Raw genomic sequence first — 6,960 nt, 5'->3', positions numbered from 1 at the left:
GGAAATTTATAAAGATCTTTTAACTAGAAGCAAGCAATCTAAAATTACATACACTTTTTGCAAAAGGTAAAGCATGAATCTGAAAATAATGCAGAAAAATGCTCAGAGGATAACGATAACTTGCCAAAAATAAAACGCTCTCGGTTAATAGTGCTTTTAGTGATGACAAAGAAAACATTGTTTAATTTATATTAATATGTATCACTTAAGAAAATTTTAATAAAGATATTTATCTTAATTATAAAAATATAGTAGCATGTTTTTTTAATTTTTGGAACCTAACCCTCCTTTTCGTACTAGTTCTTTGTTTCGCATAACACGGCAATTTTTTGGAACGTAACTACCGTGTTATACGGGGGTTACCTGTACAGTCGACCCCCCCTATAACATGGTAGATATGTTCCACTTTATAAGAATTTCGCGTTGTAGGAATCCTCAAATACATGAGCCAATCACAGCCCGACAAGAACCAATCACAGCCATATATCTACCATGTTATGTGTGAAGTTTAGGGACTACGGCTGTTTGAAAAGTTTTCTTCCATAAAATTAATCGATTCCTAGACTAATTCGACTCAACATTTCCAAAATACGTATATTTTTGGGAATAATCTGTATAAACTATGCTATAAACAAAAAAATGTAGGATTACTTACCGAGTGTGCACCGTTGCTTAAGCTTGTTTTCGTCGCGGAGCAGCGCACTAAATGGCGGCCGCTTTTTCTGATAAGTTATTTTTCTGCGAAAAATTCGTTGAACTTTGGAAACATCATTAATAGAAATAATTTTTATGACCGTTGAATAAAAAATGTTTTTTTTTTCACAAGAAATGTATAAAATTACAGTACTGTATTAGACTTACAGTAACTAATTTCATGGGCGTAGCGAGGGGGGAGCCTGGGTGGGCACGGCCCCTCCCAGGGAACCTGGTGCCCCCCCAGGAAATCACAGCCGAAAAAGTGTTGAGTCGATTTGTAAACACCTAAACCTAAAATAAAAGTTTTGAATACTAAAAAAAAGGTGAACGGCTTGCTCAGTGCCCAATAATGAACAATAATTTGAAATAATTCAATTTTGTGTCAGGTTGGCCTCCACTAGGCCCCCCCATAATAAAACTCTGGCTACGCCCATGACTAATTTAGGTCTATATACTGTACAGACCATAGTAAACTCAACTTACCCACCTAAACTCTCCATAGCATGTAAGTAGTTCGGCTGCTCGTCCACTATTGGTCCAGATTCGACCAATCCTGTCGCGACACGAGTCGGCGATGTCGTTTTACCGCATTTTACGAGTCTCTTTTAGCGTCTTTATACGAATACGGTCGCAATTTTTTCGCCGCGATATACGAATCCGCATTATATGAACCCGCGTTATAGGGGGTCTACTGTACTGTAGTAATCAAATAACATATTCGAGTGAAGATATCCATATCGTCCTCAATGAAGTCGTGTCGGATCCCTAACCGAAAAAGGGAAAGAGTTTACAATCGGATGCGAGATGATAAATATCTTAGAATTTCCAATTTACTTTTCCTTCAAGACGGCGTTGGAGATGTTCCGTAGAATTTATAGATGTGTAGGACTGTAGCGGCCGAATAATTGTAACCTAGCTCTGCATCTGAAAATCCAGATGGAGCTATTAAAACATGTGCAGTCCGTCCGCCATATTCTTTTTCTCTCTCTCCGCTACGCTCCTGACGACAAGTGAATGTTCTGTACCGACGCATGTTTGTAACCGATCGAGCTTTACTCAATAAGTGTAAAACAAGATATTGTACGTGATTGTAAATAAATTTTCATGGTGAGATATAAAACTTCGGTTATTTTATAAAATCAACGAACACTCAAATGGTGCATCAACCATCACATTGGTGACCCGAACGTGATCATTGTTCCGAAGCTAATCCATCTACATCGGCTGCTCCTCATCGAAGTCTGGAAGACTAATAGTGCCAGAGACATTCACCAGCATTCAGAACAATCAAGTAACAATTATTTTTTTAATTTTACGCTTTTTCACACCCAGCCGGATAACACATGTCGAACGACGATAACGGAAGCATGGCGACTTCCTTGCCAGAAATCGCCTGGGTGGCTGTAAGAACCCCACCGTTCTGGAAGGCTAACCCGACACTTTGGTTCGCCCAAATAGAAGCCCAATTCGCAAACGCCAATATAACAGCCGACGAGACGAAGTTCAATCATGTTATTGCGGCCATGGAGAGCGAAATCCTCGCCCAAGTAAGCGACATAGTCGTTCAACCTCCAAACAAAGATAACCTCACGCTCAAACGCCGATTAATTGACCAGTTCGCGAATTCAGAACAACAACGGCTACGACTGTTGCTGCAAGACATCGAGCTAGGGGATCAACGCCCGGATCTCAATTACTACGAAAGATGCGAGATTTAGCCACAAATAGAATTTCAGACGACGTGCTCAAGACACTTTGGCTCTAGCGCTTGCCAACAGCCGCTCAGCAAATACTAGCGGTAAGCGGCGAAAATCTGGCGCGAGCTGCCGAATTGGCTGATAAAATCTGCGAAGTCACCGCACCGATGAGTCAGATTCAGGCCGTATCACCGACGTCCGCCGAGAACCACGTGGACGCGATCGCCCAGTTGAAGGAGCAGATAATAGCACAATTGTCCCTCCAGATCCAGCAAATCACTGAGTCAAAACTCTACCTACGTAGCAGGCATCGCAGCTGCCGTTTTTCGTCCCCCCATCGAAATAGAAGCACGTCAGAGGGAAGACAGATCTTCTTGTAACACCGGAAGTTCGGAGACAAAGCAAGCAAGTGCACGTCCCCCTGCCAATTCCAAGCGAAAACTGATTGGGCCGTCGCTCGACGACACGGGCGGCGGCCAATCTAGGGGACACAGGCTCTTCTTGCATGACAGGGCCACGTCCACGCGTTTTTTGGTAGACACATTTCTGCAGTTCCCCAACTCCGACCGAAGTAAAAAAAAAGCCAGACCGACTCCAACTCTTCGCAGCAAACGGCTCAACGATCAAAACGTACGGACGGAGACTATTATAATTGGAATTGGGTCTGCGCCGGTCGTTTCAATGGCCATTCGTAATAGCAGCAGTACCCAACCCAATAATTGGAGCGGATTTCCTAAGGAACTTTGGACTGATTGTCGATATTCGACACAAAAGGCTTCTGGATACCCAAACTAAACTTGCGAGCGTGGGAAAAGCCGTGACGGTGTCAACACCGATACTATCACTCGTCGGAGACAACTCCTCCTTCCACCGGCTGCTCGCAGAGTTTCCAAAGTTAGTCACACCGTCTACACCAGCAGAACCGCCCAAACATAGCGTCATCCACTTCATTCAAACCTGGGGACCGCCAGTCGCAAGAAGGCCACGCAGACTTCCGCCCGACAAACTCAACACAGCGAGGGAAGGAGTTCGAATATATGATGGCCCAAGGAATTTGCAGACCGTCCAGCAGCCAGTGGGCTAGTCCGTTGCACCTAGCGCGAAAAAGCAACGGCGACTGGAGGTCCTGCGGAGATTATAAATTAAACGCTGTAACAGTTCCTGACCGCTATCCCATACCCCATATACAAGACTGTGTACAACTGTTACGTGGCAAGTCCGTTTTCTCGACGCTCGACCTAGCGAGGGCTTACCAAATTCCAGTGAACCCGGAAGACGTCCCCAAGACAGCAGTAACCACCCCCTTCGGGTTGTTCGAGTTCCTATACATGGGTTTCGGATTATGCAACGCTGCACAGACCTTCCAACGGTTCATTCATCAAGTCCTACGCGGGCTGGACTTTTGTGTGCCCTACTTCGACGACGTGTTAGTGGCCTCGACCAGCGAAGCAGAACATTGTGAACACCTCAAGACCGTCCTAGAACGCTTCAAAGAATATGGAGTACGGATCAACCTGTCCAAATGCATCCTTGGTCAATCTGAGGTAAGATTTTTAGGCTATCGCGTAACCCCTGCAGGCGTCAGTTCCATGCCAGATAGGGTTGCAGCAATAACCCAGATACCCCAACCAAAAACAGTACGTAAATTGCGTAGGTTTCTGGCAATGCTGAACTTTTACCGGCGTTTCATTCCCCATGCGGCAAAATCACAGGCGCCCTTCTGCCTTAACGGGCTGCAAAGAACGACAACCGTGCGATTAATTGGGACGAAGATTCAAAAAAGCCTTCCAGGAGTGCAAAGATAAATTAGCGCGAGCAACAACGCTAATATATCCCGATCCCACGGCGCCGACAGCACTGATTGTTGACGCTTCTGACATCGCTGTAGTGGCGGTCCTGCAGCAAATGCAGGACAACGAGTGGAAGCCTCTAGCCTTTTTTTCCCGCAAGCTAACGCCAGCGGAGCGCAAGTATAGTGCGTACGATACTTGCGGAATTACTTGCGTCGGACTGCCCGGATGGCAGTCCGACACTTTAGGCATATGCTAGAGGGCCGTGCATTTACAATACACACTGACCACAAACCCGACCTATGCCTTTATACAGAAATCGGACAAGTGCTCTCCCCGTCAAGTTAGGCAGCTAGATTTTATCTCCCAGTTTACGACAGACATTCGACATATCAAGGGCAAAGAAAATGTTGTAGCCGACACGCTGTCGCGTTTAGAAACAATCACAAATCTGCCGATTAACTATCTGGAAATGGCCAGAACTCAGGAGACAGATGACCAGCTTCAGGCGTTACTTAACAACCCCAACTCGACCGGGTTAGTCCTGAAGCTACTGCCGATAGATGATTCGGTAGCACAGCTGTACTGCGATGTGTTAACAAACAGGGTCAGGCCGTTTGTTCCCAAGGAGTTTAGACGACAGGTATTCGACTCTGTTCATGGTCTGGCTCATCCTGGTATCCACGCAACAGCAAAATTAGTAAGCGAGCGATATTGCTGGAAGTCAATGAGATCGGATATTACCAAGTGGACGCGCGCTTGCCTCCAGTGCCAACGCTCCAAGGTGCACAGGCATATTCGCTCAAAACCAGGCACCTTTCTCACTCCCAGTTCCCGTTTCGAACGTGTGCATATAGATATAGTGGGTTCGCTTACCTCGTCGCATAGCTTTAGATACATCGTTACATGTATCGATAGGTACTCCAGGTGGCCGAAGTGTATTCCAGTCTCCGATATCTCGGCGGAATCGATCGCAAAAGTTTTTTACGCGAATTGGATATGTCGTTTTGGCGTTCCGCTCAGATTGACCTCGGACCAAGGACGCCAATTTCAGTCCGACCTTTTCCACTCTTTATCGACAACTCTGAGCATCAAACAGATCCGCACAACCCCGTATTATCCAGCGGCGGATGGAATGGTAGAACGGCTTCACCGCACACTTAAGGCAGCCCTACGTTGCCGTGGAGGAGACGATTGGGCAAATATACTCCCAACGGCTCTCCTTGGGCTTCGAACAGCGTTCAAAGAAGACCTACAAGCCTCCACTGCTGAAATGATTTACGGTGAAAACCTTAGGTTGCCGGGCGAATTTTTTACTCCAAGCAGGTACAACCCCGACCCAGCAAACTTCGTCGGGCGTCTTAAGAACACCATGGAAAGGTTACGCCCAACACCCACCAGGCAACCAAACAGGACAACTTGCTTCGTACACGAGGAACTGAGCTCGTGCCAACTTGTGCGCGACGACACGGTAAGGAACTCATTACAACCAGTCTATTTGGGTCCTTTTCGTGTTATAGCAAGAGACGACAAGGTTTTCACCATCGAACAGGGCAGTTGAAAGATTGCAATAAACATAGACCGGTTAAAACCGGCATTCATCAAGGCAAGCCCAGATACGGAATCCGGAGGGCCGCCTCTAACTTCCGAACAGCAGAAGACAGCTGCTAAGACGACGACAGGAGCGACGACGCCGGATGACAGACGAGCGCCCGTCGCAACCAGATCCGGTCGACGGATCCGATTCAACCCTCGATATTTATGACGGTATATGTAGCTGTAATATTTGTAGCTATATAACGGCAAACTTTTCGTTGTCACTGGTGGGGGAGTGTGTGGCGGCCGAATAATTGTAACCTAGCTCTGCATCTGAAAATCCAGATGGAGCTATTAAAACATATACAGTCCGTCCGTCATATTATTTTTCTCTCTGGGCTACGCTCCTGACGACAAGTGAATGTTCTGTACCGACGCATGTTTGTAACCGATCGAGCTTTACTCAATAAGTGTAAAACAAAATTTTGTACGTGATTATAAATAAATTTTCATGGTGAGATATAAAACTTCGGTTATTTTATAAAATCAATGAACACTCAAGTGGTGCATCAACCACCACAAGGACACTGATAAGATGTTCCTGGACGGGGGATAGCTTTTGCGGGTAGATGGATGTAAATCTGAGAGTAAGTTGTCCGATGTCTTAAATAGTTGAACGGCAGGAGAACTGTCCAAGAGAGTCGAGACTGATGACCAACAAGATAGCGAACCTTCGCTGACGAACGAATTCTCTTTTTGTCGTCATAGATCCCCTTTTATTTTGGAAGTCCTCCCCTCATTGCTCATGCCCTTTTTTTGGTAATATTCAGGGGCGAATCCTGATAAAAATTTTTGGGCATGCTGAAAGTTATAATAAGAATACAGCCGATCAAATAATGATTTTACAAATACGTTCACAGCCCGGCACACGTATTTGTAAAATCTAAGTCACTCGTACAACATGGAATTCATATAAAACGGAATAATCAACAGTGTTATAGGGGGGCGGCTGTAATAGGCCTATCTCTAGCATAAACAATAGGCAGAAACGTTATTTGGTGTGAATAAAAAGTATGGACTATTATAAAGCCCATTATATCTACACATGAAATATATGAAATATAAATTAATATATTATAATGAAAAAGTATTAAAAATTTATAATACAGTAGAGCATCGATTATCCGACTCAATTGGGGACTGGAGTTGGTCGGATAACTGAAAAAACGGATAACCGAAAA

The sequence above is a fragment of the Centruroides sculpturatus genome, unplaced genomic scaffold (genome assembly GCF_000671375.1).
Source record: "Centruroides sculpturatus isolate CEXI.00-Female unplaced genomic scaffold, Cexi_2.0 scaffold40, whole genome shotgun sequence".
Taxonomy (NCBI): Eukaryota; Metazoa; Arthropoda; class Arachnida; order Scorpiones; family Buthidae; genus Centruroides; species Centruroides sculpturatus.
This window is presented reverse-complemented; position numbering follows the sequence as displayed.